This window comes from Hippocampus bargibanti, linkage group LG06, assembly GCF_051943395.1.
Source record: "Hippocampus bargibanti isolate YZ-2025 linkage group LG06, ASM5194339v1, whole genome shotgun sequence".
In the NCBI taxonomy this organism is placed as follows: domain Eukaryota; kingdom Metazoa; phylum Chordata; class Actinopteri; order Syngnathiformes; family Syngnathidae; genus Hippocampus; species Hippocampus bargibanti.
The window spans coordinates 22,743,523-22,768,866 of record NC_142739.1 but is presented as its reverse complement, the minus strand read 5'-3'; the positions used below and the strand labels follow the sequence as shown (position 1 = coordinate 22,768,866).

The window sequence follows — 25,344 nt, the reverse complement described above, 5'->3', positions numbered from 1 at the left end:
TTGTGGTGGTACAATTGAATATAATTTAAAGGACAACCGACCCATTTTTTTAGTTTCCTAACTGACATCAGAAAAACGTTTTATAACATCTAAAATACTCAAAATGTGCAGGCTGGTATTTTTAGTCAAACGCAAAACACCAATAAAAATTACTTAAAGTTGCCCAAAACTGCCACGAATGAGCTAAAAACTGGAGAGACTGCGAAAGTCCGCACCCATGTTCGTGACGTCTCGTCGGGAAACTCCTTCACACACTGCCTTGCTCCAGAATCAAAACAATGGCTTCAGAGAGTTCAGATTCAGAAAAGATCATTTCTTGTTACTCATGCAGTTATGAATATGATTCAAATAGTTCTGAAGAGGAAAGCATAAGGGTTTGCGATCGATTAAAGAAGTCGAGGAAAGCATCGAAGAAATGTATTTAAGCACAAAAGTGAAATATCTGCAATTCCGTCCTAAAAAAATTATAAGAATACATTGTCACTTACCCCAAGGCATGCTCATTTACTCCAGTGCATGCAACCCTGTTACCGTAACCTTTTTTTGGATGGTACAAACACAATTAAATTGAAGTTGATGCTTTGTATTTAACATAAATTAAAAACAGAACAAAATGATTAGCAAGTTATGTTCAATCTATATTTAATTGAAATAGATTACTAACATAAGTCATTTACTGTTCTAACCTCTAAATAGCGGCTCTAAATAGCATGATACCAGTAATTGTTTTAGTAAATACCTAATACACATTCCCAATATGCTGCGACAGATTGTTGAACCTTTAAAAAAAAATATTGAAAACCTTGTTGATGAATATTGCAAAGAGCAGACATTTATCAGGAGCCGCCTGATTATTTTTTGCTATGTACTGCTGCCATCTACAGGATTGTATAACAGCATAAACACACACTGTCACATTTGTCAAAAATAATATTCTTTAAATTCAGTTTGGCTGATTCTGAAGGAATTCTTAAATATTATTTCTCTTCCACCAAAGATGTAGTAGATTTATAAATGACATTTCCAGCTAAAAAAATCACTGAACAAGGATGCAACGTTTGATGGCGCGTTTGTTATCTTTGCTCTGTGAGTGCACCCTCAATAAATAATACAAAAGGACACCTGGTGTCTTCTTGTAACCGCGCTGATAAAAGCTTCTCTGTAATTTGCAACCAATTTAGCTCCCATTTACACTCATTTGTAAATGTTACCTGCAGGACAAGTGCGCGGTACAGCAAGCTATGGATATTTTTAGGGGGGGGGCCTGTAAAACATTAAATGAGACAAGTTGATAAATTTTAAAAGAGCCATACCTTAATTGCATTTCCTCCAGTCGTGCTTATTGGTTTGAGTAGGAGACGGCGCCTTAGAGCAATATGCGGGCCACCTCTTGTCAATCTGGTCACTGGTAGTCCGCGAAGGCCTGTAAGGCCTTCTCTGCTGGCCAAAAAAAAGCTTCCTTTCATTGCCCTTCCCCTATTGCGCTGCTTCCAGACATGTATTTTTGTATTTAAGCATTTAACCAATCACATTTCAGCCATCATTTGTTATCAGGGTCAGAAAACTACCTGGACGCCTTCACAATCAGTTCTGCAGGCCCTGGAGCATAAAAAATATATATATGTAGTTGAAACTATTGCTTTAGCCAAACTGATTTCGAGTTAGCAAACAAACGTCTGCTTGCAGGTGCTGGAAACATCAGATTTTTCGCCAACTATGATTAGCTAGTCGCTATCCAAACATAGTATCACTAGCCACTAGTGATAAGAGCATACTGGCCAGAGCTAGCACACTGTATCTGTAGCGAGCTGCATGAGCAAATATTTTTTTGTGTTGATTTATCTCTATAAGCCTGCACTTGGGAAATGACCTGTCAAAATTCCAACTCCGCAGTTCGATGAACCATCACTTCCAAATTTAACACATCTTAAAGTGCTGTAAGAGCCTTTAACTGGGGGCTACTGGTGTCATTTGTATAAGTAAAAATACAGAAGAAAAAACCACAATTACTTTGAAGTTGCATGCAAATTGTGAATTCAAAGACATGTTGTCCTATTCATTTTTTAACGTGCTGCTGATGTCACTATGAATTATAAATGATGAATCGTTGGGCACAATTGAAAAACAAATGCTCATGCAATATGGATGTTGTTGAACTTTGACATGATATTGCAGATGTGTGTTATACAACAGAGACGGTGAGAAACAAACCTGCCATGATTGACTTGATCCTTATACCTTATGCATATACACAGTACAAGGCTAAAATCCTACGTCAAGTAATCCCAGTCGGCAAAGAGCATTAGGTGAGGATCAGTTCAAACAATCCCTTCCATATTACTGCGGCTAGACGACACTTGACAGTTTTAACTTTCACCGAATGCCATTCTAAGCTTCCCGTTGATCTTGTTCTTACAAAAGAAAGTCTTCAAAACAGAGTGACATACAACTCAGGCTGTTACAGATTCATTTAATAGCGCATTATCTAAAAGGTTTATAGCTTTTTCATGCTCCAGTGACTCAGGAGGGCAAACATCTAAGCTTGGCCCTAAAGCCACTTATTGATCTGTTTGCTGGCTGGTGCTGGATGCATGTCGATGTTTATAATGGGAATGGATAGCTCACACGCATGTCTGCGCATGGAGGCAGATAGCTTTCATTGAAATGTCAAGAGACTGTTTCAAATCTTTACCGCCCACCTCTATATAGGAGGCCTCTTTCTGATGCATAATTTTCATACTATGATCTTTTGGATGAACTGCAGTGTGAACTAGTCCTCGTTTAAAAAAGGGATTATGTACTTGTTTTGTTTTTGTATTTTTCTTTTCATAGGTTTGGGTCTGTTATTTCAAAACAAAAATACCAGTGATGGTATGTTGTGATTACCTAGAAATGTTGTAGAATTGATCATTTTAAAATGTGAACATTGACAAATTTATTTATGAAATGAAATGGTGTTTATATCAGTGGCGGAATGTCGAGGCCTGCAAAGCCTTTTCTGCTTGCCTAAAATATCTAAATCACAGACTGATGTTTACTATATTTTGTCCATGAATTCTTATTAGCTGATTCAATGCCATTCACAAAATTATTAGGGAATTGAAAATATGACATAGAGCGCCATTCCCGAATTTGTTCGGTTTTTTTTTCATGGCCTCTGGCAATGTATTTTCCCTTCCACGAGGGGGCAGCGTTTCCCCTTTTTTCCATATTAGCACTTTGTTCCAGCTTCAGCTGTTAAAGCGCCATATAAACCAATATGTATGTATTGCATTGAATTTTGGACAGCTACCCTCATTTCAAGCTCATATAACTCCAGACCCATATATAATAATAATAATAATAATAATACAGTACATTTCATTTATTAGCGCCTTTCAAACCTCTCAAGGTCACTTTACATTCACAGGATAAGTTTTTTTTCTGTGGGTGAGCAGCGGCAGCTACATGCGCCAGCGTTCACTCAACCCCGAAGTAACTCAAATAGATAGAAAGCTAGCTAGCTAACTAATGGAAAGCAAATAAATAGCGAATAGATAGCCAGCCAGCTAGACAGCTATCCATCTAGCTAATGGATAGCCAATAAATAGCTAATAGATAGCCAGATAGCCAACAGCCATTGGATGAACCATTATGTGTCTCAAAATTGAGTAATTTACATTTTAGGAATTACTGTAACTTTTTTTTTTTCTGGGGAAAAAGGGAGTCTCATGTTTCTAATGCTATATTGAATGTTTATGTACTGTAGTCTTAAAACTCAATATGCTGAGGCTCTTGGAATTTGAGTAAAAATCACAAGAACCCTGGCACTAGAGTGGACATATTTTGCATGTCTGGCAGTGAATGAGTTCCGAAAGATCAGATTAGCAAAAACTGCAAATAGTATTGCAATTTTATGAGGTTATTATTGATGCTTCGCCAATCATTTTCTGTGTTGTGTGAAAGAGCGACTTCTGACCTCATATCCTGAATCCATACGTTGATTATAAGAACTTGAACAGTTTAATGACAGTACTTATTCACAAAGTTACAGTAATTATTTTCTGGCTACCTGTACCCTCTAGTACAGTCCAAGACGTGTAGTAAATCACACCACACTTTTTTAGAGTGGCAGCTGTGGATTGATTCAGACGTAGCACGACTGAAAGCCTACGAGTGACATGCACAGCCCGTCACTGGTTGATATTCACCTATTTTATAAATATTGTGAGAAATCAATAAGATGATCAGTGCATTCACATTTCTTACTAACACTAATATCATTTAAGGAAAAATAATATTTCCGAAGCGTAACTCAAACTGGTAGGCCATGAAATGAATCAGTACCGCCAGAAGTGGCTCTCATTCATACCGTGTATAAGGATCAAATCAATCATGAAAGATTTGTTTCTTGCCATCTGGGTTGTAAAACACAGGCCAAAAAAAAAACCAATAACATTTATTATTCTTTGGTATACTTTCAAATCAAGAGCAAGATTTGTCCTTTTGAATTAGGATGACAACAAGAAAATGGTCCCGGTGCAAACATCTCACTACAGGAAACATTCTAAGCAGTCCCGAGTGCTGCTTTTCCACAGGTAATAAAGTAAGCTGACAAAAAGGCTGCGCCAGGAGTCAGGATGTTTGACACTCCCCAGTCGGGTGAACTGCTCATCATAAACACTTCATCTTCTTTGTGAAGGTGAAGCAAAGCCAGTTTTCCTCTAATAACTCTTTTATTATGTTTTTGTTTCCTTTTTGATAAAGCATTTTTAAAGCTCCAATAGCTGTCTGGTAAGCCTCCAGCACAAGCTGGGTGGGTTTTTATGAGGTTCGCGGCTTGTAGACTGTCATTCGTAAAGAAAAAAAAATGTTGAAATATGTGAAAAAGAACAATAATATTTAAAGGGAAGTTTTCAGTGTTAAAAGTGGTTTGCAAGATTCCAATGTAGCCTCGTGTCATTTATCACTCCCTTAAGTCACTGACCAAAGAGAAGGTTTCTTCTTCTTTATTTATTTGTCTGCGTATTTATTTATTTATTAGTTTATTTATTTGATTTATTTGTTTGTTTGTTGGTTAGTTAGTTTGTTTGTTTTACTTGGGTACAATTTGATCCGATACAGCAAAAATAATGGGCCGCCGACATTAAGAGGGAAGATATCCAACACGAACTAAACTCAGTTAAAATGTCCACTCAAGCGGACGGTTCACCCAATAGGTGCCATTGTTGCAGCAAAACCAGAATGGAATGAACCATGTTGAAACTTGGGCATTGTAACTCGACAAATCAACTCTGGAAAATGGATTTATATTAAATATTATCTAAAAGAAAGAAATTACATTTGTGAAATATGTTACATCTTGAAGAACACTGACTATGTTTATATTTCATTTTTAACAGTGGCAGGCCGTGCATGTCACACCTAGGCCTTCAATACTGCTACCTATGAATCAATCCACAGCTGCCACTGTAAAAACGTGTGGTGTGATTCACTACACACCCTGTACTGTGCTAGAGGGTACAGTGAGTCAGGAAATACTGATATTAAACTGGTCCAGTTTTTTCCATAAACGTGTGGATTATATGGGGTCAGAAGTCGTTCTTTCACACCAGGTCAGAAGTCGCTCTTTCACACCACGGAGAAGATGCTTGGCGAAGGATTGTGATGCATCAATAATTTGCTAGTCCGACCTTTCTTAATGATGTCCAACTTTTCTTGAAAAGTCAATCTTGAAAATGCAGTCAACAGTATATCTCCAATCAAATGCATTTCTTCTCCTCCTTCAGCCATGCATTGTGGGTTGACAAATCCGTTATTAAATCAACACAATATATTTGCTCATGCAGCTCGCAACTGATACAGTGTGCTAGCTGTGGTCAGTATGCACTTGTCACTTGCCGCGAGTGATAAGAGCAGTTTTCGCAAACTATGACATAGACCAGCGCCTGCAAGAAAGCGCTGGTATCCCTTTTGGGTTGCCAACTCGAAATCTGATTAGTTAAAGTAACAGTTTGATCAACACATTTGACGCGACAGGGCCCGCCGAACTAATTGTGAAGGCGTTCAGGTAGATTTCTAACCCTGGTAACAAGTGATGGCTGAAATGTGATTGGTTAAATGCTTAAATGCGTAAACACACGTCTGGGAGTAGCGCAACAGTAGAAAAGTAATGAAAGGAAGCCGAAAGACAATTTGGAATTATGTATTAAGAATTCATGGACAAAATAAAATGAATCAGTCTGTGATTCAGATACTTTTAGGCGAGCAGAGAAGGCTTTACAGCCCTTCACGGTCCGCCACTTTTTTGTATATGAACATGATTAAGAGGCTCAATTTGATTTCTTCCGGGTTGGTGGGGGGTTGTGAGGGGAACAATGATGCTGGATCTTGCGTTGGTTCCGCACATCATCATCACCAGCAGCAGCGATTTCGTTTATTTTCCCTTCCTTCCCTCACAAGGAACCGGCCAGCTCCCAGGCCACCGTGAGGGACGGCCCTCAGTCAGTCGTGGACTCCTCTTTTTCCTCTCACTCTGCCTCTCTCTCTCGCTATATCTCTCGCCCCCCCACTTTACCCCCTCACCCCTTGCTCGCCCGTCCGTCTCCCCCTCCATGGATGTCCCACCTCGTTACGGCTCTCGACGACCGACGCCGCCCGTGTAAATGTGCGTGACGACCCACGCCTTACGTTAAGCTTCTTTTTTTTCATGCGGTAACCGGTTGGTGTTCTACAGCAGAGAGGAGGAGGAGGAGCGCGCGCCCCCCTAGTCGTTAGCCGGAGAAGCTAACCGTGCTAGCTAACTTTAGCCGCGACACTTGGCACCCTTGTCGGGGAGTTTTGTGCCTTGCACGCTAACCTGGAGCGGGCTTGGGATGCCCCGTCACTTTTTTTAAATACAGGTAAGTGAGCAGTATTTATTTTCACTTCCGCGACCTTGCCGCTGCTCTTGCCACATCAAACATGCGCCCGGCGAACGTGATATATGTTCGTTGTCGAGGACGAGCGCTTATGGCAGCGGGCTTCTTATTGACAGAAGCACTGGAGTTAACGTCGGGAGGATGCGACCATCCTTAAAATGTAAATTGTCACTTTCCGTGAGTGGTATTGAGCCTGCATTTCCCGTGAGTCGACACTGAGGTTAAAAGAAAAAAACGATTTATCATGGCACATTCATTCTGGCATATCGCATACCATTTTGCTGTACCGAGGACAGTTTTATCATTGCACCACAGCCTCTATGAATGAGTATTTTGTGTACTATAGATTTGGTCTGTACCACTATCTGTAAATCTATACTGAGGGTAGATGATACAATCAGTTGACTACCCCTGTTCTCAACTTAATTACATTTCAGCAACAGCCACTTGGTGATTTTTATACTGTTTTGCGTGAAGAGAGAAGCCATTTAACAATGTTGACAGTCATGGGAAAATGGATTCCTCATCGTTGCAAATGAAAATGACAACATGTCATGTTCCTTAAAGCAGTGGTTCATAACCACTTAACCTCATGCACTTTTAGTCAAAGTATGAATCACTCATGCATGTAGATGATTCTCTAAGAATAGGATTTAACAGAACTAATTCTGTATGGAAAATCATTATACTTAGTAAAACTTTGTCAAATACCATTTTGAACGATTTAGCCATTGTCCTCTGTTGTGTCCGGAAAGGCATCCGACGTAAAAGCTTGGCCAAAACAAACGTGCGAAATAAACCTCTGAGATGGAGGACAGGGATTCGCTGTGGTGACTTTTGAAGGGTAAAGCCGAAAGGAAAAGAAGAAGACATTGTCTTCTGACACCACGGAGGTTGACCTATTAGGACATCCGCCCAACAGTTAACAGGTGCATTCGGCTCTCCCTGAGCAATGATGTTGTGATGTCGTTCCTCTAATCGACAGGCATAACCAATCAAACCGAAAGTAATGCTTACATTGAGCCTAAAATCAGTTTGTCATCTCTCGAGTCAAATGCTCAGCTGCTACTTTCAGAGCTACAGACCTCTCCCAATGTTAAGGATTTTACTGCGTGAATGTACGTGACTAAAACCTCATTCCACGGAGCATTGAAAGCTGCTGACTTAGAGGCCTGTGCTCCTCAGTTGGCGACGCCGTGATAATACGGTTTCATAAACTTGAGGAGGTGGGGCTGTTATGGCGGCGTCACCACTAGCTAACATAGCGACCCCTTACATCAAAACACCATGAGTAAAAAGTCCAAGCTTAGATGAATTGATGGACGTTCTTCTGTAATTCTACTTATGTCATAATATGATCACACAGCACAACATTAGTACTGCAGCACTGTGGTGAGTGAGATGGCCGCTTCAAATGTGAATATGCATCTTGGATTAACATTTTTTCTGTTGCAAAGTACTGCACTTCAAATGGGCGCTATGCGCAAAATAAAGGTCAAATAGTGTGAATACACCAAAACTTAATTTAAGCAATTTCTCCAAGGCTGTTAACAGAACCGTTAAGGGTGGAGCTTATCAATACTGCAGTTTTAAAAGAATTCAGTCTCTGGGCCAGTTTGGTGTAAGAGCTCAGTTCCCATCCTTAGCTACGCAGACACTTAGTTGGCGAAACTGCCTTAAAACAACAATGCCCAACCACTGTGCTATATTTAGCACATCAGTTTACTGTAAATTATCTTATGATGGGCCGCAAGATTCAATACTACATCCATGTAGTTGGTCCTAAAATTGTTTTCTGGATTTTAAGGTGCGCCTTCAACGAATTACATATTTAAAAACATTTTCCATACATACGGTGCACCGCATTATAAGGGGCACTTTCAATGAATGACATATTTTAAAATGTTTTCCATACATAAAGTGGATTATGACGCGCATGGTCATCTTATTTTTTTCTTTGTTAGGTGTGCCTTATAGTGCAGAAAATACGCTAATTTACTTTAATTACAAGTCCAAGATGGCGCCCGAGTAGGCAGCCTCAGCAAGTGCTCTCATGAGCCTTGCTTTTTTTGGTTGTTTTTGTCTTGTTTTGTGTTTTCTTTTGTCACTTTGTGTTGTTGTGCATCGTGTGGAACGCATACAGATTGTTTTTCAGCATTTTTGACCACGACATTCATCAAGGAGGAGACTGTGCTGAGCGGTTGCGCCTTTTCGGCAGCATGAATATGCCAGTACTGTTTTTGAATGGGAGGAATGTCGGAGCCATTCGACTGCCATCGCTGGACACCAAAGGGGCCATTGTGCTTTTTTGCGCCTGTAATGGGCAGCATCTTCACAGCCCCGCTTTGTTTAGCGGAAAGGTCAGTGCTGTTGGACAGTCTGCGGCTGGATGGATGTATGGCTTGAGGAACCCGCGATAAGAAGAAAGGAGCGTCAGCGCAGAGCGCCGATGTGTATGTGGAACTGTTGTGGCTTGGAATTGAAGCAGATTTATGTGGAACAGGAGATGTGAGACACTCTGTTTTCGTCAATGGATGCTACAGCTGCGTGTTTGCTTTCAACATTTAGCTTGTAGTCGACGTACACATTCCACCATGATGTCCCTGATCCACTGGTGGAAAGACGCTTTGATCCTCTCCTCTTTCATCTAGAACTGCTTCATGTCATCACAAAGAGGGTACAGCAAGTCCTGAAGAATGAATGTCTCTCTGTGTCTTTGTTTTGTCATATTGTCTCTATGCTGTCATATTATTTGTTATTTAGTTTTTTTTGTTCTTTTGACTTCAAGATGGCGCCCCGAGAGTGGCTGCCTTTCCAGCAGCTCATGTATTTTGTTTTTCTACTTCCATTCCTTTCATCACTTTGCTGCTGTAAAATGTAAATTTCTCCACTGTGGGACTAATAAAGGCAAATCCAATCCAATCCAATTAACACACAGCATCAGCGAGAGTGACATCAGGAACAGTTACTGGTCTTGAAATGAGTTTTTTGCAGTACCTCACATAAGTGAGTATACAGTTTCATTGGACAGCACATAATTATTGTTTTTTATTATCTGCATTCGCTCTGTTTTGTTTTTGTAAAAATCTGCGTTCGCTCTGTTTTTCAGAGCGCCCGAAACTTATGTGACAGCACGACTACCCGATTTAAGGAGGAAAGTATTCTTCTTTTTCTTTCGGCTTTTCCCTTCAAGGGGTCGCCACAGCAAATCAGTGTCCTCCATCTTTAGAGGTTTGATCCGCATGTTTGTTTTGGCCAAGCTTTTACGTTGGATGCCCTTCCTGACACAACCCTCTGTAGTTATCCGGGCTTGGGATCGGCACAAGAAGACTTATGTCCCTTTGTGGCTACAGAACAAGCAACTCACACAAGGAGGAAATGATTCATGTTCTTTATTTCAAGGCCATAGTAGATTCGACAGTGTGTTTCCTGTGCTGTGTGCGTGTTGAAAGTGTGTTCGGGCCTCAGCACATTCTCATGCTTCTGTTGTTGTTGCTTTTTTTCCTAAATCAGTCGTTTTGAACCAGTGTGACGCCAGAGATCATTTGGGTGCTGCAGGAGATGATTCAATTTCACTTCATTTGTTTATTACAAGTCTGTCTTTGTTCATTTATCTATATCGGCGATTTATTGTGACAGAGAGGGGCAGAGTGGCCATTTCTATGGAACATTAGTTTGTTTCTCTTTTTTTCTCCCCGAATAATAGGTGGCAGTCTTGGGCATGACTTTCCCCTTAACTCATTCACTGCTATACAATATGCAAAATGTGTCCACTCCAGTCCCAGGGTTTTTGTCATCTTCACTCAAATGGCAAGACCCACAGAATATTGAGTTTTAGGACTGCATAAACTTTCAATGGAGCTGAAGAAAACCTTAATAATAATAATAATAATAATTTCATTTATAAGCGGCTTTCAAAACTCTCACGGTCACTTTTCAATCACAGGATAAGTTTTTCTGTGCGTGAGAAGCGGTAGCCACACGCCCCAGCGTTCACTCAACCCAAAAGTAACTCAAATACATAGAAAGCTAGCCAGCCAACAGCTAGCCAATAGACAGCCAGCTAATAGATATCAAATAGATAGCCAGCTAGACAGCGAGCCATATAACTAATAGATAGCTATCCAGACTCTATTCTGTCATCAGAAGAAGAGGTAATTGCTAAGTTTGTATGTGTCTGGAGGTATCTGAGCTTGAAATGGGGGCGGCTGTACAAAATAAAATACACTCCATACATATTGATTTATATGGCGATTTAACAACAGCTGAAGCTGTAACAAAGCGATAACATGGAAAAAAGGCAAATGCTGCCCCCTTGTTCAATGGAGCGTAAGAAACCTTAGACACTCGTCAGGAAAAAAAGAGTTAATTCCGAAGTTATATATGTCTGGAGGTATCTGAGCTTAAAATGGGGACAGCTGTACAAAAGGCAAAATCTGCCCCCTCATGGGAGGGAAAAACATTGCTAGAGGTCTGACCAGTGCTTTATAGGCACCCCCCGCAAGAAAACAAAAAGCACATTTTAGAATGGCGCTCCATGTCATGCTTTTCAATTCTCGAATAAATTCGGGAATGGCAGCGAATGAGTTCATCTGTATCGGTGGAGCGAAATATGAGCAACGTCAATGTGTACATCTGAGCAAAGTTTTGTCATCCACTTCATCCAAGTTTTGTTCCATCTGTTGTGGCTTTGAGCTTGTCAGGAGCAATAGTTTGATTCTGGCACGTTTCTCTGGAGGGAGACAGCGAAATCGGCATTCTCGGCACTTTATGTGCTAGCGACGCTTGCTTTGGGATTGGGTTTCCACAGCCACCTGCAGCTAGCAGCACAGGAATGCCATTGTTCCAAACTTTGGGACTATAGCGGGATCAGAGCTATTTGCACGCACATAGTCGCACACACACAAATTCAAGAACACACACTTTGTTGCGACTGTAAGCTTCAGACTTGTTGGGGGGTAAATAAAAGATACAACAAGTGGCTGGAAATCAAATAAACTGTTTCTTGCTGTATGATTGATCATTTTTTGTAAAGTGTCCTTTTTTGAAAGGCGCTTGGAAATGAAATGTATTATTATTATTATTATTATTATTATTTTAGACATTTAAACAGCTTCTTCCCCCAAGCCATTAACTCTTTGAACTCTTTCAACAGTAGCCAAAATGGGGGGCCACTTAGCAGTTTTTTTGACCACGATACTAGTGCAGCGTGTTCTACCGGAAACAAATTCCTTGTGTGTTCTACATACTTGGCAATAAAGATGATTCTGATTCTGATTTAGACAAGGCAATTACGTGAAAGCCGTTTGGCTGTGCTTGTGTTTTTTTTTATTTCGTGTCAGTTTTAGTTGTGTTTGTTATATTTTATTGTTGTAGTCAACAACAACAAAAAATCTCTGACAAGTGAGTACAATATTTATTTATTTTCGCCCTATTTACCTCGACTAGTTCTGACATCAAAGTACCGTATTTTCCGGAGTATAAGGCACACCCAAAAGCCTTGATTATCTTCAAAAGATGACCCTGCCCTTATACGCAGGTGCGCCTTATACGTGAAGTATAATATTGAGCCACAACAGGTCTCGCAGGTCAAGCCACTCACTCCATCTCCCCCTTTGGAAGAAGTAGTGCGTAACCCCACCCTCTATTGCAACGCCTTATGATGTACTATGCCTTATAATTGGTAAAGTTTTATATAATTATATATTATATTTGGAAAACTTCATTCATTGAATGTGCGCCTTATAGTCCAATGTGCCTTATATATGGAAATAGTTGGAAAATACACCATTCATTGGGTGCAGCTTATACTCTGGTGCGCCTTATACACCGGAAAATCCGGAAATGTTTATTTTAGGAGGGTGGGCCTATGTATTGCTTTTTGCATACACACACCCATAATTGAGAATTAAGATTGTACAGTAAATGTCTATTCATCCTTGAATGTCTTGTCTTGACCCTCAGTCCAGGGGGCCGGGCCGTTATCGCTTTAACGTTGCCCTTTGGTACCTGACAAATCACAGTTCCATGATAAGAAATTCATAAAGCTTTGATTTGAACTAGTACAAATGCCATTGATTGATTGGTAATTAATCATAGTCATTTTATTTATTTATGTATTAATTTTATTTTTACAGGTGACATTCTTAAGTGTTTATATGGTACAGAGGAAATCTTAATTATACGATATGCGCAAATTACATTTCAGTTTATCAAATGAATGGTTTAAAGACCTGAAATTTTATAGACCGACGAAAAAAACACCACCACAGTGGCTTGTATCTGCAGTACTCACAGGAAATATGATAGGCCAAATTTGAACTCCTCTCTCATAGTGCGCAAACAACATGCCGGTGCAGAAGGAGGTGAAAAATGTTGGAGACCTTGTCACAACCTTGTTTGACTGATTAAAGAGCAACATTCATCACTTTTTATTTGTTTAGATGATTGGAAAGTGTGTGCCTGTAGCAAGCTTAAGCAAATAATGTGATTACATTGTCAGTGGAATAATTGTTGGCTTTGGATTTCCCCATTTGTCACTTTGTAATTAAAAAAGGGAAGTGTGACTCAATCGTTGGAACTTTTTTATGTGTTTAGCAAAATGGGAACTATGTGATACAATACATATTGATTTATATAGCTTATTTAACAACAGCTAAAGCTGTAACAAAGTGCTTAACATGGTCAGCTATCATAATAAAGCGGTCACAAATATAGTAGAAAGCACTAGGGAGTGAAACCAAGATCAAGTCGGAATCATGTTGAGTCAAATGGCAAAGATTACAGGTGAGTTTTGAGGCGGGTTTCAAAGATGGGCAGCGAGGGGGGGCTCGCCGAATGTTCCGTTTCAGGTCATTCCAGAGAGTGGGACCAGCAATCGAAGATGTTGAGCCTCCATTTAGTTTTTCGCACATCTACTGATGTCTGGTCAGCACACCTGAAGCATTGGGATGGTGTGTAGGGGTTGAGGAATGAGGCTGTTTAATGATTTGAAGACAAATAATAAGATCTTGAAAATAACTAAAATGTATACGGACCCAGTGAAGGGATGCCAGAGTAGGAGTCTCTTATGAGTATCAGTCAAGAAGCGAGCAGCAGCATTCTGGACCAGCTGGAGACGCTTCATGGAGGATTGTCTGACTCCAAAGTAAAGCACATTACAGTAATGAAGCCGAGATGTGACAAAGGCATGAATTACTGCTTCAAGGTGCACATAGACACAGTCAACGTGCATAATATACTTGTCATCAAAGTAATTGAATACTTTGCCATAAAGAACAGATAGTAGCATATCGTCTCCTGTGACTGTAAAGTGACCTTGAGAGTTTTGAAAGGCGCTTATAAATGAAATGTATTATTATTATTATTATTAATATTTCTTTCCCAAAAATGGTTGAATACGCTTGATACTAGCTGTTTTTAGTAACTCCTGTAAAATCTGTACTTATTTAGAGAAAGAACAATAATGTTACACTAGTCTCAGGTGTAATTTATTTGTACAACTGTCGGAAGGCAAAAATGGAGGGAAGTGGTGCAGCTATGGAAGGCAAAATTCTAACACCTCCCCAATGCATCTAGTGTGATTTTGTTCACAGAGTACCTACATTGGAGGTGCCTTGCATGCAGTATAGGAAGAAGGGCCCCTTTTCCCACAGAAGGGGAAAAAAATAAGTTTGAATATTGCTCTTCAATCTGGTGACGGTGCTTGTGCGCCCTGGCCATTAACTCATTCACTGGCAGACGATGTGCAAATATGTGTCCACTCCAGTGCCAGGGTTTTTGTCATTTTCACTCAAATTTCTAGACCCACAGTAGATTAACTTTTAGGACTACATAAACATTTAATGCAGCGTTAGAAACCTTAGACTCTTTCTGTCTGAAAGTTTATTTTGTCATCTGCAATGAAAGTGGGGGCGGTTGTACAAAAGGTAAATGTTGCAACATCGTGGGGGGGAAAAATTGCCGGAAGTCTGACCGTAGCTAGAAATGCACCCCCCAAAGAAAAAAACATAGCGAGTAATTAATTGCAGAACAGCGTCTAAACCTGTCATTGATACCGGAACAATGACAAAGGACAAAAACAGACTTTGGGATCGGGTTCATTGTTCGGCCACTGATGTTTAGTCATAAAATGTTTGGAACAGCAACGTGCGTGTGTGTGTGTGTGTGTGTGTGTGTGTGTGTGTGTGTGTGTGTGTGTGTGTGTCTCTGTGTGTGTTGTTTAATGAACTATGAGAACTGCATGTGATCCATGGGGATTGCTTTGATGCTCTTGCAATTATGTGCTAAAAAAGAATCAAGCCCTTTATTACGATGACTAATTGGCATTATGTTAGCGTTGCGTGGCATGCATCCCGTTTGTAGCGTGTGTGTACTTCTGGAAAAGTAGCGACAAAAAAGGGTTATTTGTGGTGTGTAGACTTGGCGTGAGAGTGGCCTTCGCAAGCTCTTGAGCTTGATCAGATAGTGGAACCATAAGGGTTGATCGTCTGATGAAGAGGAAAAAAAACATGCGGAAAAGATGGTGGCGAAAGATTGCTATCAACACCATTTAGTGCCAGCGTGTGTCGTTGTTCGCGTGTACGCCTGAAGTATTATTTGTACAGTATGTTTGTTTGCACACGTGTGTGTGAGTGTGTGTCCTCTGGTTTTCCTCTGAGTCACGTCAGGGCTACGGTTGCGTAAAAGTGGGTCAGCCAATGCCACCAGAGAGCATTTCCAGCTCCCTGTTTTTGGCTGAATCTCACTAAAGGCCAATATCAACATTTACCCCGCGAGTTATTTGTGCACACAGGCTGCTCATCACTATATGGTGTTTTGTTTATGCGTGTACAGTTTGCGCATGTGTATGTGCTATGATGCACTATTTTTGTTCCCCTCATTCAGTGATTGTGTCTCTGGTTACTCATTTGTTCTTTGAGACCTCAAGGGAGGTGTTACGGGAATTACCATTGTCTTAAAACCATAGACGGTCAAGGTAGAACTTGCCAAATGATAAGGAAAATGATGTCATTTTTTTCTCATCGAGTTGGAGATTTTCAAATCTTACCCTCAATTTACAGTATTTTCTGCAGTATAAAGCACACCTAAAAACAGATTTTTTCAAAAGCTGACCATGCGCCTCATAATCCGGTGTGCGTTATATATGGAAAATGTTTTAAAATATGCCATTCATTGAATGTGCCCCTTATAATAATGTGTGTGGTGTACCTTGTGTATGGAAAATCTTTTTAAATACAGCGATACCTCCGCTGACGAACACTTCAGCTCACGAACTATTCGCCTCACGATCATTAAATTCGCGAGCATATAGTCTCGGCTGACAAACTAGTTTTCGGCGGACGAACCAAACCACACGGTCGAACAGCGCCACGGTGGCTGGCGGAGTAGTTTTCGTCACCCCCTTTCTTTGAGTGCGGACATGGTTTGTTATTGAGTGTATGATGAGATTAGAGATATCTGTGACAGCGTACTTTTGCTATTATGGGACCGAAAAAGACTCCACCACAGGCTAGTGTTAAGCCGAAGAAGAAACGAAAGAAAATTACGGTCGAGCAGAAGAAGGACATCATCGAAAAACACGAATGAGGTGTGCGTTTGTGTGACTTAGCGTCCCAGTACCATTACGCTAAGTCGACCATTGCTACCATCCTTTTGAACAAGGAAGCTATTAAGAGCGTGTGTGTGGCTATGGGTGTTTCTGTGTTGTCTAAGCCAGTGGTCCCCAACCTTTTTTGCGCCATAGACCGGTTTAATGTCAGACAATATTTTCACGGACCGGTGGATAAAGAAACTTTCCAAAGACGTTTGTTTTTTACTCATTTTGCTAGCTTACGGTGGTCTAATTTTAGCGGTATGTATCATGTGAACTAGATAAGCATTTTGACGTGTGTCAAGAGTAAGTCATAGACGGATGTAATCTGGTAATTTTTCATTTTATGTAAATTGACCCACGGGGTTGGGGACCGCTGGTCTAAGCAACGGTCTCAGGCAATAGAAGAGGTTGAAAGCTTCTGTTCATTTGATTTAACAAAAAACAGCTAGCAGGGGACAGTGTGAGTGATGGTATTATCGCAGAGAAAGCACAGCAACTCATCAACCATCACAAAGGTAAATAAAACGACTTTATTATCCTATACCGTTTATTTTTTTAATTACAATACTATACCACATTTATTATACATAAAATAAGGTATATTTTGTGTAGTTTTAAGGCTTATTTAGTAGAAATCTATGTTTTATGGGGACCTGGGAACGGATTATTCTCATTTTAATGGTTTCTTATGGGAAATAATTGTTCGGAAGACAAACTTTTCACCTTACACACACTTTCTGGGAACCAATTATGTTCGTGAGCTGAGGTATCACTGTATGTCATTTGTTGAAGGTGCGCCTTATATTCCAGAAAATACGGTACTTTGTTTTCCTTACTTCGTAAGAACTTCAATGTGAACATGATTAACAGAAGAGACGAGGACACTCACGGTATGAATCACCAAATCTTTTTGCTGACCAGTTCCACGTAAAGACATATTTTGATGAACAAACTTGTTGTTTTCTGTCTGGCCAGCGTCCAAGTGGTCAAACGCCCTTCGCACGCTGCTGTGATAGCGTGACAGGTCGGCAATAAAAACAAAGACAAAGGCATTGATCCACTGCCAATCTGAGCTTTATTGACAAACTGATTAACAGTTGAATTAAATGCACATTAACCGGCTAAATATTGATGGCAGCCCACTTTTCAGGTCGCCACCGATCCATGCACAGCCCCATTGTTCGCTGGCTATTTCATTTGCTTACGATATCATCCGATGAGTGATAACTTGATTTCTTTTCCTCCCCATGACTTCATTGTAGAGGACTACGCATTACAGAGTATGACGCTGCAGGCAGCGAATGGAACATTTGAAGAGTGGGAACTAACGTGGACAACAGCTGCCTTGCGTCACACCCAATAACACTTTCCAGTCACATCCACTTTTCCCGCTTTGTGTATCGTTCAAGTGCATCTGTACATTGCTCGCAGCATCTGTTTAATTCTGGAGATAGCACACTAAAATCACGGTTTCAATCAGCACCCTTTTGACCCACTCGTCACGGCACAGTATGTAGAAATGTTCCGTTTTCTGGGAGAAACTGCAGTGTGACGCATACTTTTACACAGATGTCTCTGTTTACCTTGAATGGTCCTGGGCCCTTTTAAATAGCTCTCATTGGCACGGAGGTCGTCATTTATTTCCTAGGCACACCCATTCCCAACCACTTTTTGTCTAATCCGCCCACAGTGCACACCAGGAATTGTGATTTGACTGAATGTAATAACTTGAAAGTGGATTATTTTTATGGTTATCCCATTTTTTTGTAGAATTTTTCAATCAAATCAAAAATAAAAAGTTGTGTTAAAATATGTTCTGTAATTCATTTTAATTCATCTTTACCGTTACTTTGTGGTTTACGCAACAGATTTGGTATTTAACGCTGCTGTATTGAAACCTCTGCGGTCTCTATTTCCTCTGATTTGGAACTATTGACCTAGGGCTCAATTTAGGAAACAAAGTGTTGTAACCAAAGTGCTCACATAAATCTTCAAATTGAATGCAACTTGCCACAGGATAATGATTCACGGCCTCACCTGGTTACAACACTGGAAATAAACAGACTGCTCTGCAATGTACAAAAGTGTTTGTAAATGGCATGTATTTAATATCAGTTATTAAAGCAATGTTTCTCTCTTAAATTTTAAAAAGCAAACCTATTTTCAATGATGTCAACCAGAATAGAGCTGAAAGGTCTTGGGGCTTTAAGGTATGACACCAGAAAGCATGACACCAAGAAGCAAAAAGGCCTGAATCATATGACAGTGGGCCATCATTGGCAAACAGGGCACACCCACAAATAAATGTGTCCAAACGTTTGACGTATGTTGTCAATATGTTCTTATTTCAATTTATTCGTAACTAATTCGCCGCCATTCCCGAATTTATTCGGGAATTGAAAAGTGTGACGTGGAGCGCCATTCTTGAATTTGTTTGGGTTTTGGTTTTTCTTGCAGGGGGTGCAGATAAAGCACTGGTCATACCTCTGGCACTGATTTTCCCTTCCACAAGGGGCAGCATTTCCCTTTTTTGCATGTTAGCGCTTTGTTCCAGCTTCAGCTGTTGTTAAAGCGCTGTACAAATCAATTTGTATGTATTGTATTGTATTGTATTTTGTCAACCGCCCCATTTCAAGCTCAGATAACTCCAGACCCATATAACTTAGGAATTAAATGGTTTTTTTTCTGAAGGAAGAAGAGAGTATAAGGTTTCTTATGCTGAATTGGATGTTTATGTCGTTCTAAAACTCAATATTCAGTGGATCCTGCAGTTTGAGTGAAAATGACAAAAACCCTGGCACTGAAGTAGACACATTTTTGCACATGCCTGGCAGTGAATGAGCTAATCAGACACAGCATTTAAGGCCTAGTTATTTTTCATCTATTGTAACAGCAGTCCGTTGGTCGACTGGTTGGCACGTCAACCAATTCAGGGTGGCCCCCGCTAACTGCCCGAACACGACTGAAATAGGCTCCCTTGTGTGAATAAGCAGGTCAAAAAATGGATGGATGGATCTATTGCAACTGCAAAAGTCCTGACTGATGTTGTTTTCAGGCATTAAAGGAGGAACAGTGTGTGTAGCCGATCCAGATTACAAATCATGAGCACGATGAAGATAAACATTGGCCAGCACATGAATACGGTGTTGATTTCATATATGTAGCAAGCCTTGACTGATTGAGTTATTGGATGGATACAGTACTTCAGAGCCAACTCTTTAAAGGGCAGTGCTCCAGTTTGTCAAGCAAGGGCCAATGTCAAGGCCAGTGTCAAGAGTGCCGCCCGGGGCTGTATCGAAACTCACTTGTCGGCAGCAGTAGGACTTCTTTCAGTGTGGCAAGACTTAACAAACACACTCTGCTGCTTATCTGCACAGAAGCTAAATCTCAAAAAAAGCCCAAGGAGGATTTATTGAGATTTGGCTCTCAACTCTCACTTTCAACCTGAAAACCAATCTCGGTCGATGGATTTTAAACAGTCTGCTCACTTTTACCTTTATTCCATCTTTCCCAAATTGTATCATATGCTTTCTCAGTTTCCACAGCTGAACTAAACGTCCTGGATGTCATTCAAAATAGAGGTCATCGGTGCTGAGTTTATTGACGGGAACTTACTGTTTTTGTTCCTGAACATTTGATGAGATATTTCCAATCCGTTTGCTTCAACCCTGCTTAAACACTTCAATAAATTATTGCCAAATGCCTGTTGGAATACATCACGGTTGCCTTCAGTCACCGTCCTTGCTGATTTTTTTTGGCCTTAAAATTTCGACCATTGTGGGACGATTAAAGGCTTTCTGATTCTGATTCTTTGTAAAATAATTTAATTGAAAAAAAATATCTAGCTATGCGACCTCATACAGCTAAAACACTCAATTTGCCCAGCAAGGAGAAAGTGCATCCCCTTTGTTTACCTCTCCCAGGGTGATTCTAATTAGGCTTTGTAAACCCAAACAAATACTTTCTACTGTATAACCACTGTCCTCCAAGGTGCACGAGAGAGGCTTTTTAGATCCTCTTGTGTCTTTTTGTATCTTTAATCGGTTCCATTTGCCCGTGCTTTAAACAGTATATGTCAGCAGGATACTCGCATAAAGGAAACAGAGAAGGGGAGTGAATGAGAGTAGAGGAAAGCCTCCCCCGCTGTGGCAGCCGTGTGCTTTAAGCCACGCTCTCCTTGTCCAAATTTCAACTCTCCCTGTTGGGCCCTCGTTGGGCTTGTATTCATCTGTGGCTCTTATCTGCGAGCAGGCAGCTTCCCCGAGTGTGAGACTTTGCTTGAGTGGGCCGGTTGTGGTCCAGTCACACTGATAGCCGTATCAACTGTTACTTGAAGCTGATGGCTTACTAAACAGCAACAGCATTGTTTTTTTTTTGTGTGTGTGCGCGAGCATGCGTGTGCACTGAGTCATCAAACCCTGCAAAGTTTCAAATGCAGTCATTCCTTTGTTATAGCAATCAACCCTAAGTTTCCTCTAGTAGTGGTTCTCAACTTTGTTGGTAGTACTGAACCCCTTAACTCATTCACTGCCTGACAATGTGCAAAAATGTGTCCACTCCAGTGCCAAGGTTTTTGTCATTTTCACTCATATTGCAAAGAATATAGAGTATTAGGACGTCATAAACATTTGATTAGGCGTAAGAAATCTTAGTGTATCTTCATTCATCAGAAGAAAAGAGATAATTCCTAAATTATATAGGTCTGGAGTTATCTGAGCTGAAACTCAGATAACTGTGTGACTTAGCGTCCCACTACCAGGATCACCATTGCTACGTGTGGCTAAGGGTGTTTCTGTGTTGTCTAAGCAACGGTCTCAGGCAATAGAAGAGGTTGAAAAACTTCTGTTGATTTGGAATACCGAAAAGCAGCTAGCAGGTGACAGTGTGAGTGAGGGTATTATCGCCGAGAAAGCACAGAACTTCACTCGGTTATTATCAAGAGGCAACTACTCCAACGACCATTACAAAGGTAAATAAAACGACTTTATTATATAGTACAGATTATTTCTTTAATTACAATACAATAGCACATTTATTATACAAAAATAAGGTATATTTGAGTTGTTTTAAGCCTTATTTAGTCGAAAATTATGTTTTATGGGGACCTGGGAACGGATTTTTCTCATTTTTAATGGTTTCTTGTGGGAAATAAATATTCAGCAGACGAACTTTTCGTCTTACACACACTTTCTGGGAACCAATTAAGTTCGTGAGCTGAGGTATCACTGTAGTTTGTTTATTGCTGATTCCAAAGTCATATTGTATCGTTGAACAGTAGTTACGTAGTGTGTGCCACGGTAATATTGATCTCACGACCGTACTGCTTGAATGGATTATTGAAGATGTGCTGCTATCAAAGGGAACTTGCATGCATAACTCTTTGGCCTGTGATTGATTCTGCATTTTGCGACTGCTAATAGCCTATTGACTGTGAGATTTCTTTGCACGGTCGCTTAAATCGGATCATTTGAACTGGCCCGGCAGTGTAAGCGGGCATCAATGCAGACAGTTTAGGTTACATAACCATGCTTGACTCCCATAGACAGAGCGATACTGTAACATTTCTGCATTAGATGTGATGAGATGAAAAATGTTGGCCCCTGAAAGAACACAAGTGGCATTTGGAGCGCCTTTGAACTTAATATTACACAATGCTGTAGTGACTCAGCACACTCCAACCAGCAGTTTTTTTTCATGAAATGGGGTATGCAGCGCTTGACTGCTCGCATCTCAGATTGCCTTCCCTCGGGATATCGTGGTATTTTAAGTGTGGTTTTCTGACTGCTTTTGGAATGGATACTATCCCACCAACACATGACAACATCAGAGTATAAATACTTTGATTGTTCATCAACCTGGTTCAACACAATTACTTTTTTTGGTCATACATTTATAATGTCATCTTTCATCTGAATTAAGATCCCAGTATAAAACCAGAAGTCTGAATGGGAGAATCAATATGCCTTGGAGGAGTACAGATCTTGTGAAGATCCTGTGAATAAATTGTCTTTCATACTTACCTTCTACTGTATTTAACTAATTCACCGCCATCCCCAAATTTATTTGGGAATTGAAAATTCCGCTTTGTTCAGCGGAAATGTCGGTGCTGTTGGACAGTCTGCGGCTGGATGGATGCATGATTTGAGGAGCCCGCGATAAGAAGAAAGGAGCGTCAGCGCAGAGCGCCGATGCGGATGTGGGGCTGTCGCGGCTTGGAATTGAAGCGGATTTATGTGGGACAGGAGATGTGAGACAATCTATTTTCGTCAATGACAATGACAAAACCCTGGCACTAAAGTGGACGCATTTTTACACGTCTGGCAGTGAATGCGTGAAGAAAAAAACCCAAGCAACAACACAATCAAAAATTGACTCATATTTTACAAAAAATAAACTGCTTTCATATTTTGTTCTATTTTACTGTATTGTTGTTTATGCACATTATATTTTGCTATCTTCTAACTTGTTTTGTTATATATGGTGACACCTTATATATTTATACAGCACATGCGTAACATCATGCATTTCTTACACCTTCATACAGCTCATGCAATATCGTAAATTCCCACATAAGGAAATTCTGTTATAAGGAAAATTTTGGTACCGCAAATGCGATTCCTTATGAGACACTACTTCCTGTACATGAAGAATAGACTTGGACAAAAATAAAACACAAATAGCCTCTCTCTCTTTTTTTAAATGGTTGCATGTTCTGATTAAAGAAGAGAGTCTAAGATTTCTAACGCTGTATTGAATATTTGTGGTGTCCTGCCATCTTAAAGGGCAGCAACTGTAATGATATGAGCAAATCGTTTTTGCATGTTCTACTAGTGATGCCTGGCCTTAAATCAAAGGAGCATGCGCGCTGCTGCAAGTCAGTCTGATGAGAGCCTACGAGAGCCACACATGTCAATTGCCTTCTCCCTCCAACCAACACAGCCGTCCTAATAAAGAACCTCAACTCTATCCAGAAGTAATATCATTTACCAAACCCGCTTACACAAAGCAACACATGGTGTCAGAATTGGTCTGGAAGACAAGAGGACGATAAAAGGACTTGGAATGGAAGATTCCACGGAGGAAAGACTTTGAGCACAACCCACGGCAGGAAACAGCAGAAATGTAAGCTTTACGTCCACCCACAGCTCCGCAGCTAACAGGTAACGTGGCTGAAAATTGGAAGAGATTTAAGCAACGTTTTGAACTGTATTTGTCTGCAATTGGAGCTGATGAAAGCCATTCAAAGATGAAAGCATCCATGTTTTTGCACGTTGTGGGAGAGGAAGCTCTAGAGGTCTACAATAACTTCACATTTGATGCTGAGGATGACAAGATGAAGCTTTCAAAAATAATAGAAAAGTTTGAAGCTTACTGCATTCCGAAACGCAACATGACGTTTGAAAGGCACAGATTCTTCACATGTACAGACAGTTGGAGAAACTATTGACCAATATGCAAGTGAGCTGAGAAACAGATCAAAGACATGTGAGTTCGGTGGATTAACAGAATCACTGATTAAAGACAGAATGGTGTGTGGCATTACTGATAATAAACTGAGAGAAAGGCTACTCAGAGAATCAGATCTGGACCTGGAAAAAGCCTTAGCACTGTGTAGAGCCGCTGAGACTGTTAAGTCACAGGCTGAGTCCAAGATGGCGTATGGATCGTATGGAACGGATACGGATTGTTTTTCAGCGTTTTTGACCACGACATTCATCAAGGAGGAGGCTGTGCTGAGCGGTTGCGCCTTTTCGGCAGCATGAATATGCCAGTACTGTTTTTGAAAGGGAGGAATGTCGGTGCCATTCGACTGTCATCGCTGGACAGCTCTGGGGCCATTGTGGTTTTTGCGCCTGTAATGGGCAGCATCTTCACAGCCCCGCTTTGTTCAGTGGAAGGTCGGTGCTGTTGGACAGTGCGGCTGGATGGATACATGGCTTGAGGATCCCGCGATAAGAAGGAAGGAGCGTCAGCGCAGAGCGCCGATGCGTATATGGAACTGTCGCGGGATGGAATTGAAGCTGATTTATGGGGGACAGGAGATGTGAGACAATCTCTTTTCGTCAATGGATGCTACAGCTGCGTGTTTGCTTTCAACATTTAGCTTGTAGTCGACGTGCACATTCCACCATAATGTCCCTGATCCACTGGTGAAGAGACGCTTTGATCCTCTCCTCTTTCATCTGGAACTGCTTTACGTAACAAAGAGGGCACAGAAAGTGTGAATGAATGAATGAATGTCTCTCTGTGTCTTTGTGTTGTCATGTTATTTGTTATTTAGTTTTTTTTGTTCTTTTGACTTCAAGACGGTGAAGTCTTGAAGTTTATCACAAAACAATCAACATGATATATGAGCACTTGGAAGGAGTTGATACCTCGATGGATGACATCATTTACCGAACCCCCTTACACAAAGCAACACACACACAGCAACCATAACGTAAATTTCGCTGTTTTGCTCACACTTTCATCTCGGGAATATTTCCACCATGTTATCTTATGTTGCTCCATATGTTCTGATGCTGATTACCAAAACAGACGCCGAAATCATCATCCCTTCTGCTGCTTCTCTCACATGCTGTCTTCAGACAAGAACGGCCCGGTTTGCTTATCTTAACCGGATGTCAAATGAGTTTGTCATGTGACTGGAGGGATTCGCTGTGATGGGTGATGTAACATCCTCATGGCAACATTTGTCATTTCAAGCAATGAAATATATATATATATTATATATATATATATATATATATATATATATATATATATATATATATATATATTATATATATATATATATATATATTGGGGGTCTAGCGAAGGCGCTTTGCACACTTTTATTTCACCAAACGT

At 40.6% G+C, this 25,344-nt stretch overlaps 1 protein-coding gene across 4 annotated transcripts in view; it reads left to right on the top strand.

Moving 5' to 3' along the window:
* Positions 1 to 6,456: 6,456 nt before the first annotated feature.
* The window catches only part of galnt1 (UDP-N-acetyl-alpha-D-galactosamine:polypeptide N-acetylgalactosaminyltransferase 1), a 49,836-nt gene continuing 30,948 nt past the window's right edge, over positions 6,457 to 25,344 (top strand). The window contains exons 1-2 of one of the 4 annotated variants that reach the window (XM_088999621.1): positions 6,457 to 6,646; positions 6,719 to 6,881. The gene's annotated coding sequence lies outside the window, so the exon portion shown is untranslated. Of the gene's footprint in view, positions 6,882 to 23,635; positions 23,655 to 25,344 lie in introns of those variants that run through there. The other 3 variants (XM_088999620.1, XM_088999619.1, XM_088999622.1) reach the window with 3 other exon arrangements.